Consider the following 14,048-nt stretch of genomic DNA (forward strand, 5'->3'; position numbering starts at 1 on the left):
AGGGCTCTGCAAGTGACGAGACGCAGTATGACGCAACACGAGGTCCTCTGGCAAAGCGGAACAATGCCACGCAGGGCTCCGCAAGTGACGAGACGCAGTATGACGCAACGCGAGGTCCTCTGGCAAAGCGGAACGATGCAACGCGGGGCTCCTCAGGTGGTGCGGGACGACGTAACGCAGGGACGCTCAGGCGACGTGACGCAATACGACACGATGCTGGATGACCCGACGAGACGCGCTGCTGCTCAGGCGATGTCATGCTAGACGACGCAACACGACGCGGGGATGCTTCGGGTGACACACGACGCACTACGACCAACCGCTGAACGACGCAATGAGGTACACACCATCTCAGCAACACGACGCGGGACGACGCGATGAACACACTACCATGCTACACGAGCGGCGCGATAAGAAGTGGTACACCGTGACGCGGGATGGCACGATGCAACACAGGGCGCAACAACGCGATGAGCTGCACAGCTGCTCAGCAACACGAGGAGGGACAACGCGATACGCTACGACGCCATACAGGACTGCGAGGTAAGAGCAACTAGGCGACGCGGTACGACACTAAGCAAGGCAGGCCTCCGCAGGCGATGCGACGCGGTACGATGCAACGCACAGCAACGTGATACAAGGCAATGCCCCTCAACCGACGCAACGTGCGGCTCCTCAGGCAGCGCAGCAGGGGGCACACAACAGCAGGCGAACGAAGCAATGCGACGGGATAAGGCGCGATGATCAAGTATGCGTTGCAACGCAGGCCTCCTCAGGCGACGCGACGCAGGACCATCCAAAGAAAGGTGAGGCGACGCAACACGCCTTCTCCAGCGATGCAATGCGAGGCTGCTCTGCTGAATCGACACTGGGCTCCTCAGGCGGTGTGAAGACAAGATCCTCAGGCGGCACTGCGCAGAGACATGCGGGGCTCCTCAGGCGACGCAACGCAAGGTGATGCGACACAATGCGGGGCTTCTCCAGCGACGTAATGCGGGTCTCCTCAGGCCGCGCGGGACAACGTGACGCGGGACTCCTCAGGCCACAGCGCACGATGCGATGCGCGGCTCCTCAGGTGACGTGGCGCTGGGCTCCTGACGCAATGCAAGATGACATCAAGTTGGGCTCCTCAGCTGATGTGACGCGGCGATGCAACGCAGGGTCCTCAGGTGGATGGACAAGATGCCACGCAGGGCTCCGCAAGTGACGAGACGCGATATGACGCAACGCGAGGTCCTCTGGCAAAGCGGAACAATGCCACGCAGGGCTCTGCAAGTGACGAGACGCAGTATGACACAACACGAGGTCCTCTGGCAAAGCGGAACAATGCCACGCAGGGCTCCGCAAGTGACGAGACGCAGTATGACGCAACGCGAGGTCCTCTGGCAAAGCGGAACGATGCAACGCGGGGCTCCTCAGGTGGTGCGGGACGACGTAACGCAGGGACGCTCAGGCGACGTGACGCAATACGACACGATGCTGGATGACCCGACGAGACGCGCTGCTGCTCAGGCGATGTCATGCTAGACGACGCAACACGACGCGGGGATGCTTCGGGTGACACACGACGCACTACGACCAACCGCTGAACGACGCAATGAGGTACACACCATCTCAGCAACACGACGCGGGACGACGCGATGAACACACTACCATGCTACACGAGCGGCGCGATAAGAAGTGGTACACCGTGACGCGGGATGGCACGATGCAACACAGGGCGCAACAACGCGATGAGCTGCACAGCTGCTCAGCAACACGAGGAGGGACAACGCGATACGCTACGACGCCATACAGGACTGCGAGGTAAGAGCAACTAGGCGACGCGGTACGACACTAAGCAAGGCAGGCCTCCGCAGGCGATGCGACGCGGTACGATGCAACGCACAGCAACGTGATACAAGGCAATGCCCCTCAACCGACGCAACGTGCGGCTCCTCAGGCAGCGCAGCAGGGGGCACACAACAGCAGGCGAACGAAGCAATGCGACGGGATAAGGCGCGATGATCAAGTATGCGTTGCAACGCAGGCCTCCTCAGGCGACGCGACGCAGGACCATCCAAAGAAAGGTGAGGCGACGCAACACGCCTTCTCCAGCGATGCAATGCGAGGCTGCTCTGCTGAATCGACACTGGGCTCCTCAGGCGGTGTGAAGACAAGATCCTCAGGCGGCACTGCGCAGAGACATGCGGGGCTCCTCAGGCGACGCAACGCAAGGTGATGCGACACAATGCGGGGCTTCTCCAGCGACGTAATGCGGGTCTCCTCAGGCCGCGCGGGACAACGTGACGCGGGACTCCTCAGGCCACAGCGCACGATGCGATGCGCGGCTCCTCAGGTGACGTGGCGCTGGGCTCCTGACGCAATGCAAGATGACATCAAGTGGGGCTCCTCAGCTGATGTGACGCGGCGATGCAACGCAGGGTCCTCAGGTGGATGGACAAGATGCCACGCAGGGCTCCGCAAGTGACGAGACGCGATATGACGCAACGCGAGGTCCTCTGGCAAAGCGGAACAATGCCACGCAGGGCTCCGCAAGTGACGAGACGCGGTATGACGCAACGCGAGGTCCTCTGGCAAAGCGGAACGATGCAACGCGGGGCTCCTCAGGTGCCGCAATGTGGGGCTCCTCAGGCGGTGCGGGACGACGTAACGCAGGGACGCTCAGGCGACGTGACGCAATACGACACGATGCTGGATGACCCGACGAGATGCGCTGCTGCTCAGGCGATGTCATGCTAGACGACGCAACACGACGCGGGGATGCTTCGGGTGACACACGACGCACTACGACCAAGCGCTGAACGACGCAATGAGGTACACACCATCTCAGCAACACGACGCGGGACGACGCGATGAACACACTACCATGCTACACGAGTGGCGCGATAAGAAGTGGTACACCGTGACGCGGGATGGCATGATGCAACACAGGGCGCAACAACGCGATGAGCTGCACGGCTGCTCAGCAACACGAGGAGGGACAACGCGATACGCTACGACGCCATACTGGACGGCGCGGTAAGATCAACTAGGCGACGCGGTACGACACTAAGCAAGGCAGGCCTCCGCAGGCGATGCGACGCGGTACGACGCAACGCACAGCAACGTGATACAAGGCAATGCCCCTCAACCGACGCAACGTGCGGCTCCTCAGGCAGCGCAGCAGGGGGCACACAACAGGAGGCGAACGAAGCAATGCGACGGGGTAAGGCGCGACGATCAAGTATGCGTTGCAACGCAGGCCTCCTCAGGCGACGCGACGCAGGACCATCCAAAGAAAGGTGAGGCGACGCAACACGCCTTCTCCAGCGATGCAATGCGAGGCTGCTCTGCTGAATCGACACTGGGCTCCTCAGGCGGTGTGAAGACAAGATCCTCAGGCGGCACTGCGCAGAGACATGCGGGGCTCCTCAGGTGACGCAACGCAAGGTGATGCGACACAATGCGGGGCTTCTCCAGCGACGTAATGCGGGTCTCCTCAGGCCGCGCGGGACAACGTGACACGGGACTCCTCAGGCGGCACTGCACGATGCGATGCGCGGCTCCTCAGGTGACGTGGCGCTGGGCTCCTGAGGCAATGCAAGATGACATCAAGCGGGGCTCCTCAGCTGATGTGACGCGGCGATGCAACGCAGGGTCCTCAGGTGGCGTGGGACGAAGCGACACGGGACGATGCGACAGCAGGCTCCTCAGCCAAAGCAACGCAGGGCTCCTCAGGCAACGCGACGCAGGACGATGCAAAGAAAGGTGAGGCGACGCAACACGCCTTCTCCAGCGATGCAATGCAAGGCTGCTCTGCTGAATCGACGCTGGGCTCCTCAGGCGGTGTGAAGACAAGATCCTCAGGCGGCACTGCGCAGAGACACGTGGGGCTCCTCAGGCGACGCGACGCAGGACGATGCAACGTGACGCAGGAAAGCTTTAGAAGACGCGACGCACTACGATGCTTAAGCGGACAGCGCAATATGAAGCGGTGCAACGCAACGCCGGATGGACAAGATGCCACGCAGGGCTCCGCAAGTGACGAGACGCGATATGACGCAACACGAGGTCCTCTGGCAAAGCGGAACAATGCCACGCAGGGCTCCGCAAGTGACGAGACGCAGTATGACGCAACGCGAGGTCCTCTGGCAAAGCGGAACAATGCCACGCAGGGCTCCGCAAGTGACGAGACGCGGTATGACGCAACACGAGGTCCTCTGGCAAAGCGGAACAATGCCACGCAGGGCTCCGCAAGTGACGAGACGCAGTATGACGCAACGCGAGGTCCTCTGGCAAAGCGGAACGATGCAACGCGGGGCTCCTCAGGTGCCGCAATGTGGGGCTCCTCAGGTGGTGCGGGACGACGTAACGCAGGGACGCTCAGGCTACGTGACGCAATACGACACGACGCTGGATGACCCGAAGAGACGCGCTGCTGCTCAGGCGATATCATGCTAGACGACGCAACAGGACGCGGGGATGCTTCGGGTGACACACGACGCACTACGACCAACCGCTGAACGACGCAATGAGGTACACACCATCTCAGCAACACGACGCGGGACGACGCGATGAACACACTACCATGCTACACGAGCGGCGCGATAAGAAGTGGTACACCGTGATGCGGGATGGCACGATGCAACACAGGGCGCAACAACGCGATGAGCTGCACGGCTGCTCAGCAACACGAGGAGGGACAACGCGATACGCTACGACGCCATACTGGACGGCGCGGTAAGAGCAACTAGGCGACGCGGTACGACACTAAGCAAGGCAGGCCTCCGCAGGCGATGCGACGCGGTACGACGCAACGCACAGCAACGTGATACAAGGCAATGCCCCTCAACCGACGCAACGTGCGGCTCCTCAGGCAGCGCAGCAGGGGGCACACAACAGGAGGCGAACGAAGCAATGCGACGGGGTAAGGCGCGACGATCAAGTATGCGTTGCAACGCAGGCCTCCTCAGGCGACGCGACGCAGGACCATCCAAAGAAAGGTGAGGCGACGCAACACGCCTTCTCCAGCGATGCAATGCGAGGCTGCTCTGCTGAATCGACACTGGGCTCCTCAGGCGGTGTGAAGACAAGATCCTCAGGCGGCACTGCGCAGAGACATGCGGGGCTCCTCAGGTGACGCAACGCAAGGTGATGCGACACAATGCGGGGCTTCTCCAGCGACGTAATGCGGGTCTCCTCAGGCCGCGCGGGACAACGTGACACGGGACTCCTCAGGCGGCACTGCACGATGCGATGCGCGGCTCCTCAGGTGACGTGGCGCTGGGCTCCTGAGGCAATGCAAGATGACATCAAGCGGGGCTCCTCAGCTGATGTGACGCGGCGATGCAACGCAGGGTCCTCAGGTGGCGTGGGACGAAGCGACACGGGACGATGCGACAGCAGGCTCCTCAGCCAAAGCAACGCAGGGCTCCTCAGGCAACGCGACGCAGGACGATGCAAAGAAAGGTGAGGCGACGCAACACGCCTTCTCCAGCGATGCAATGCAAGGCTGCTCTGCTGAATCGACGCTGGGCTCCTCAGGCGGTGTGAAGACAAGATCCTCAGGCGGCACTGCGCAGAGACACGTGGGGCTCCTCAGGCGACGCGACGCAGGACGATGCAACGTGACGCAGGAAAGCTTTAGAAGACGCGACGCACTACGATGCTTAAGCGGACAGCGCAATATGAAGCGGTGCAACGCAACGCCGGATGGACAAGATGCCACGCAGGGCTCCGCAAGTGACGAGACGCGATATGACGCAACACGAGGTCCTCTGGCAAAGCGGAACAATGCCACGCAGGGCTCCGCAAGTGACGAGACGCAGTATGACGCAACGCGAGGTCCTCTGGCAAAGCGGAACAATGCCACGCAGGGCTCCGCAAGTGACGAGACGCGGTATGACGCAACACGAGGTCCTCTGGCAAAGCGGAACAATGCCACGCAGGGCTCCGCAAGTGACGAGACGCAGTATGACGCAACGCGAGGTCCTCTGGCAAAGCGGAACGATGCAACGCGGGGCTCCTCAGGTGCCGCAATGTGGGGCTCCTCAGGTGGTGCGGGACGACGTAACGCAGGGACGCTCAGGCTACGTGACGCAATACGACACGACGCTGGATGACCCGAAGAGACGCGCTGCTGCTCAGGCGATATCATGCTAGACGACGCAACAGGACGCGGGGATGCTTCGGGTGACACACGACGCACTACGACCAACCGCTGAACGACGCAATGAGGTACACACCATCTCAGCAACACGACGCGGGACGACGCGATGAACACACTACCATGCTACACGAGCGGCGCGATAAGAAGTGGTACACCGTGATGCGGGATGGCACGATGCAACACAGGGCGCAACAACGCGATGAGCTGCACGGCTGCTCAGCAACACGAGGAGGGACAACGCGATACGCTACGACGCCATACTGGACGGCGCGGTAAGAGCAACTAGGCGACGCGGTACGACACTAAGCAAGGCAGGCCTCCGCAGGCGATGCGACGCGGTACGACGCAACGCACAGCAACGTGATACAAGGCAATGCCCCTCAACCGACGCAACGTGCGGGTCCTCAGGCGGCGCAGCAGGGGGCACACAACAGGAGGCGAACGAAGCAATGCGACGGGGTAAGGCGCGACGATCAAGTATGCGTTGCAACGCAGGCCTCCTCAGGTGACGCGACGCAGGACGATCCAAAGAAAGGTGAGGCGACGCAACACGCCTTCTCCAGCGATGCAATGCGAGGCTGCTCTGCTGAATCGACACTGGGCTCCTCAGGCGGTGTGAAGACAAGATCCTCAGGCGGCACTGCGCAGAGACATGCGGGGCTCCTCAGGTGACGCAACGCAAGGTGATGCGACACAATGCGGGGCTTCTCCAGCGACGTAATGCGGGTCTCCTCAGGCCGCGCGGGACAACATGACACGGGACTCCTCAGGCCACACCGCACGATGCGATGCGCGACTCCTCAGGTGACGTGGCGCTGGGCTCCTGAGGCAATGCAAGATGACATCAAGTGGCGCTCCTCAGCTGATGTGACACGGCGATGCAACGCAGGGTCCTCAGGTGGCGTGGGACGAAGCGACACGGGACGATGCGACAGCAGGCTCCTCAGCCAAAGCAACGCAGGGCTCCTCAGGCGACACGACGCAGGACGATGCAAAGAAAGGTGAGGCGACGCAACACGCCTTCTCCAGCGATGCAATGCAAGGCTGCTCTGCTGAATCGACGCTGGGCTCCTCAGGCGGTGTGAAGACAAGATCCTCAGGCGGCACTGCGCAGAGACACGTGGGGCTCCTCAGGCGACGCGACGCAGGACGACGCAACGTGACGCAGGAAAGCTTTAGAAGACGCGACGCACTACGATGCTTAAGCGGACAGCGCAATATGAAGCGGTGCAACGCAACGCCGGATGGACAAGATGCCACGCAGGGCTCCGCAAGTGACGAGACGCGATATGACGCAACACGAGGTCCTCTGGCAAAGCGGAACAATGCCACGCAGGGCTCTGCAAGTGACGAGACGCAGTATGACGCAACACGAGGTCCTCTGGCAAAGCGGAACAATGCCACGCAGGGCTCCGCAAGTGACGAGACGCAGTATGACGCAACGCGAGGTCCTCTGGCAAAGCGGAACGATGCAACGCGGGGCTCCTCAGGTGGTGCGGGACGACGTAACGCAGGGACGCTCAGGCGACGTGACGCAATACGACACGATGCTGGATGACCCGACGAGACGCGCTGCTGCTCAGGCGATGTCATGCTAGACGACGCAACACGACGCGGGGATGCTTCGGGTGACACACGACGCACTACGACCAACCGCTGAACGACGCAATGAGGTACACACCATCTCAGCAACACGACGCGGGACGACGCGATGAACACACTACCATGCTACACGAGCGGCGCGATAAGAAGTGGTACACCGTGACGCGGGATGGCACGATGCAACACAGGGCGCAACAACGCGATGAGCTGCACAGCTGCTCAGCAACACGAGGAGGGACAACGCGATACGCTACGACGCCATACTGGACGGCGCGGTAAGAGCAACTAGGCGACGCGGTACGACACTAAGCAAGGCAGGCCTCCGCAGGCGATGCGACGCGGTACGACGCAACGCACAGCAACGTGATACAAGGCAATGCCCCTCAACCGACGCAACGTGCGGGTCCTCAGGCGGCGCAGCAGGGGGCACACAACAGGAGGCGAACTAAGCAATGCGACGGGGTAAGGCGCGACGATCAAGTATGCGTTGCAACGCAGCCCTCCTCAGGCGACGCGACGCAGGACGATCCAAAGAAAGGTGAGGCGACGCAACACGCCTTCTCCAGCGATGCAATGCGAGGCTGCTCTGCTGAATCGACACTGGGCTCCTCAGGCGGTGTGAAGACAAGATCCTCAGGCGGCACTGCGCAGAGACATGCGGGGCTCCTCAGGTGACGCAACGCAAGGTGATGCGACACAATGCGGGGCTTCTCCAGCGACGTAATGCGGGTCTCCTCAGGCCGCGCGGGACAACGTGACACGGGACTCCTCAGGCGGCACTGCACGATGCGATGCGCGGCTCCTCAGGTGACGTGGCGCTGGGCTCCTGAGGCAATGCAAGATGACATCAAGTGGCGCTCCTCAGCTGATGTGACACGGCGATGCAACGCAGGGTCCTCAGGTGGCGTGGGACGAAGCGACACGGGACGATGCGACAGCAGGCTCCTCAGCCAAAGCAACGCAGGGCTCCTCAGGCAACGCGACGCAGGACGATGCAAAGAAAGGTGAGGCGACGCAACACGCCTTCTCCAGCGATGCAATGCAAGGCTGCTCTGCTGAATCGACGCTGGGCTCCTCAGGCGGTGTGAAGACAAGATCCTCAGGCGGCACTGCGCAGAGACACGTGGGGCTCCTCAGGCGACGCGACGCAGGACGACGCAACGTGACGCAGGAAAGCTTTAGAAGACGCGACGCACTACGATGCTTAAGCGGACAGCGCAATATGAAGCGGTGCAACGCAACGCCGGATGGACAAGATGCCACGCAGGGCTCCGCAAGTGACGAGACGCGATATGACGCAACACGAGGTCCTCTGGCAAAGCGGAACAATGCCACGCAGGGCTCTGCAAGTGACGAGACGCAGTATGACGCAACACGAGGTCCTCTGGCAAAGCGGAACAATGCCACGCAGGGCTCCGCAAGTGACGAGACGCAGTATGACGCAACGCGAGGTCCTCTGGCAAAGCGGAACGATGCAACGCGGGGCTCCTCAGGTGGTGCGGGACGACGTAACGCAGGGACGCTCAGGCGACGTGACGCAATACGACACGATGCTGGATGACCCGACGAGACGCGCTGCTGCTCAGGCGATGTCATGCTAGACGACGCAACACGACGCGGGGATGCTTCGGGTGACACACGACGCACTACGACCAACCGCTGAACGACGCAATGAGGTACACACCATCTCAGCAACACGACGCGGGACGACGCGATGAACACACTACCATGCTACACGAGCGGCGCGATAAGAAGTGGTACACCGTGACGCGGGATGGCACGATGCAACACAGGGCGCAACAACGCGATGAGCTGCACAGCTGCTCAGCAACACGAGGAGGGACAACGCGATACGCTACGACGCCATACAGGACTGCGAGGTAAGAGCAACTAGGCGACGCGGTACGACACTAAGCAAGGCAGGCCTCCGCAGGCGATGCGACGCGGTACGATGCAACGCACAGCAACGTGATACAAGGCAATGCCCCTCAACCGACGCAACGTGCGGCTCCTCAGGCAGCGCAGCAGGGGGCACACAACAGCAGGCGAACGAAGCAATGCGACGGGATAAGGCGCGATGATCAAGTATGCGTTGCAACGCAGGCCTCCTCAGGCGACGCGACGCAGGACGATCCAAAGAAAGGTGAGGCGACGCAACACGCCTTCTCCAGCGATGCAATGCGAGGCTGCTCTGCTGAATCGACACTGGGCTCCTCAGGCGGTGTGAAGACAAGATCCTCAGGCGGCACTGCGCAGAGACATGCGGGGCTCCTCAGGCGACGCAACGCAAGGTGATGCGACACAATGCGGGGCTTCTCCAGCGACGTAATGCGGGTCTCCTCAGGCCGCGCGGGACAACGTGACGCGGGACTCCTCAGGCCACAGCGCACGATGCGATGCGCGGCTCCTCAGGTGACGTGGCGCTGGGCTCCTGACGCAATGCAAGATGACATCAAGTGGGGCTCCTCAGCTGATGTGACGCGGCGATGCAACGCAGGGTCCTCAGGTGGATGGACAAGATGCCACGCAGGGCTCCGCAAGTGACGAGACGCGATATGACGCAACGCGAGGTCCTCTGGCAAAGCGGAACAATGCCACGCAGGGCTCCGCAAGTGACGAGACGCGGTATGACGCAACGCGAGGTCCTCTGGCAAAGCGGAACGATGCAACGCGGGGCTCCTCAGGTGCCGCAATGTGGGGCTCCTCAGGCGGTGCGGGACGACGTAACGCAGGGACGCTCAGGCGACGTGACGCAATACGACACGATGCTGGATGACCCGACGAGATGCGCTGCTGCTCAGGCGATGTCATGCTAGACGACGCAACACGACGCGGGGATGCTTCGGGTGACACACGACGCACTACGACCAAGCGCTGAACGACGCAATGAGGTACACACCATCTCAGCAACACGACGCGGGACGACGCGATGAACACACTACCATGCTACACGAGCGGCGCGATAAGAAGTGGTACACCGTGACGCGGGATGGCACGATGCAACACAGGGCGCAACAACGCGATGAGCTGCACGGCTGCTCAGCAACACGAGGAGGGACAACGCGATACGCTACGACGCCATACTGGACGGCGCGGTAAGAGCAACTAGGCGACGCGGTACGACACTAAGCAAGGCAGGCCTCCGCAGGCGATGCGACGCGGTACGACGCAACGCACAGCAACGTGATACAAGGCAATGCCCCTCAACCGACGCAACGTGCGGCTCCTCAGGCAGCGCAGCAGGGGGCACACAACAGGAGGCGAACGAAGCAATGCGACGGGGTAAGGCGCGACGATCAAGTATGCGTTGCAACGCAGGCCTCCTCAGGCGACGCGACGCAGGACCATCCAAAGAAAGGTGAGGCGACGCAACACGCCTTCTCCAGCGATGCAATGCGAGGCTGCTCTGCTGAATCGACACTGGGCTCCTCAGGCGGTGTGAAGACAAGATCCTCAGGCGGCACTGCGCAGAGACATGCGGGGCTCCTCAGGTGACGCAACGCAAGGTGATGCGACACAATGCGGGGCTTCTCCAGCGACGTAATGCGGGTCTCCTCAGGCCGCGCGGGACAACGTGACACGGGACTCCTCAGGCGGCACTGCACGATGCGATGCGCGGCTCCTCAGGTGACGTGGCGCTGGGCTCCTGAGGCAATGCAAGATGACATCAAGTGGCGCTCCTCAGCTGATGTGACGCGGCGATGCAACGCAGGGTCCTCAGGTGGCGTGGGACGAAGCGACACGGGACGATGCGACAGCAGGCTCCTCAGCCAAAGCAACGCAGGGCTCCTCAGGCAACGCGACGCAGGACGATGCAAAGAAAGGTGAGGCGACGCAACACGCCTTCTCCAGCGATGCAATGCAAGGCTGCTCTGCTGAATCGACGCTGGGCTCCTCAGGCGGTGTGAAGACAAGATCCTCAGGCGGCACTGCGCAGAGACACGTGGGGCTCCTCAGGCGACGCGACGCAGGACGATGCAACGTGACGCAGGAAAGCTTTAGAAGACGCGACGCACTACGATGCTTAAGCGGACAGCGCAATATGAAGCGGTGCAACGCAACGCCGGATGGACAAGATGCCACGCAGGGCTCCGCAAGTGACGAGACGCGATATGACGCAACACGAGGTCCTCTGGCAAAGCGGAACAATGCCACGCAGGGCTCCGCAAGTGACGAGACGCAGTATGACGCAACGCGAGGTCCTCTGGCAAAGCGGAACAATGCCACGCAGGGCTCCGCAAGTGACGAGACGCGGTATGATGCAACACGAGGTCCTCTGGCAAAGCGGAACAATGCCACGCAGGGCTCCGCAAGTGACGAGACGCAGTATGACGCAACGCGAGGTCCTCTGGCAAAGCGGAACGATGCAACGCGGGGCTCCTCAGGTGCCGCAATGTGGGGCTCCTCAGGCAGTGCGGGACGACGTAACGCAGGGACGCTCAGGCTACGTGACGCAATACGACACGACGCTGGATGACCCGAAGAGACGCGCTGCTGCTCAGGCGATATCATGCTAGACGACGCAACACGACGCGGGGATGCTTCGGGTGACACACGACGCACTACGACCAAGCGCTGAACGACGCAATGAGGTACACACCATCTCAGCAACACGACGCGGGACGACGCGATGAACACACTACCATGCTACACGAGCGGCGCGATAAGAAGTGGTACACCGTGATGCGGGATGGCACGATGCAACACAGGGCGCAACAACGCGATGAGCTGCACAGCTGCTCAGCAACACGAGGAGGGACAACGCGATACGCTACGACGCCATACTGGACGGCGCGGTAAGAGCAACTAGGCGACGCGGTACGACACTAAGCAAGGCAGGCCTCCGCAGGCGATGCGACGCGGTACGACGCAACGCACAGCAACGTGATACAAGGCAATGCCCCTCAACCGACGCAACGTGCGGCTCCTCAGGCAGCGCAGCAGGGGGCACACAACAGGAGGCGAACGAAGCAATGCAACGGGATAAGGCGCGATGATCAAGTATGCGTTGCAACGCAGGCCTCCTCAGGCGACGCGACGCAGGACGATCCAAAGAAAGGTGAGGCGACGCAACACGCCTTCTCCAGCGATGCAATGCGAGGCTGCTCTGCTGAATCGACACTGGGCTCCTCAGGCGGTGTGAAGACAAGATCCTCAGGCGGCACTGCGCAGAGACATGCGGGGCTCCTCAGGCGACGCAACGCAAGGTGATGCGACACAATGCGGGGCTTCTCCAGCGACGTAATGCGGGTCTCCTCAGGCCGCGCGGGACAACATGACACGGGACTCCTCAGGCCACACCGCACGATGCGATGCGCGACTCCTCAGGTGACGTGGCGCGGGGCTCCTGAGGCAATGCAAGATGACATCAAGTGGCGCTCCTCAGCTGATGTGACGCGGCGATGCAACGCAGGGTCCTCAGGTGGCGTGGGACGAAGCGACACGGGACGATGCGACAGCAGGCTCCTCAGCCAAAGCAACGCAGGGCTCCTCAGGCGACACGACGCAGGACGATGCAAAGAAAGGTGAGGCGACGCAACACGCCTTCTCCAGCGATGCAATGCAAGGCTGCTCTGCTGAATCGACGCTGGGCTCCTCAGGCGGTGTGAAGACAAGATCCTCAGGCGGCACTGCGCAGAGACACGTGGGGCTCCTCAGGCGACGCGACACAGGACTACGCAACGTGACGCAGGAAAGCTTTAGAAGACGCGACGCACTACGATGCTTAAGCGGACAGCGCAATATGAAGCGGTGCAACGCAACGCCGGATGGACAAGATGCCACGCAGGGCTCCGCAAGTGACGAGACGCGATATGACGCAACACGAGGTCCTCTGGCAAAGCGGAACAATGCCACGCAGGGCTCCGCAAGTGACGAGACGCAGTATGACGCAACACGAGGTCCTCTGGCAAAGCGGAACAATGCCACGCAGGGCTCCGCAAGTGACGAGACGCGGTATGACGCAATGCGAGGTCCTCTGGCAAAGCGGAACGATGCAACGCGGGGCTCCTCAGGTGCCGCAATGTGGGGCTCCTCAGGCAGTGCGGGACGACGTAACGCAGGGACGCTCAGGCGACGTGACGCAATACGACACGATGCTGGATGACCCGACGAGACGCGCTGCTGCTCAGGCGATGTCATGCTAGACGACGCAACATGACACGGGGATGCTTCGGGTGACACACGACGCACTACGACCAAGCGCTGAACGACGCAATGAGGTACACACCATCTCAACAACACGACGCGGGACGACGCGATGAACACACTACCATGCTACACGAGCGGCGCGATA

The sequence above is a fragment of the Phalacrocorax carbo genome, chromosome 3 (genome assembly GCF_963921805.1).
Source record: "Phalacrocorax carbo chromosome 3, bPhaCar2.1, whole genome shotgun sequence".
In the NCBI taxonomy this organism is placed as follows: Eukaryota; Metazoa; Chordata; class Aves; order Suliformes; family Phalacrocoracidae; genus Phalacrocorax; species Phalacrocorax carbo.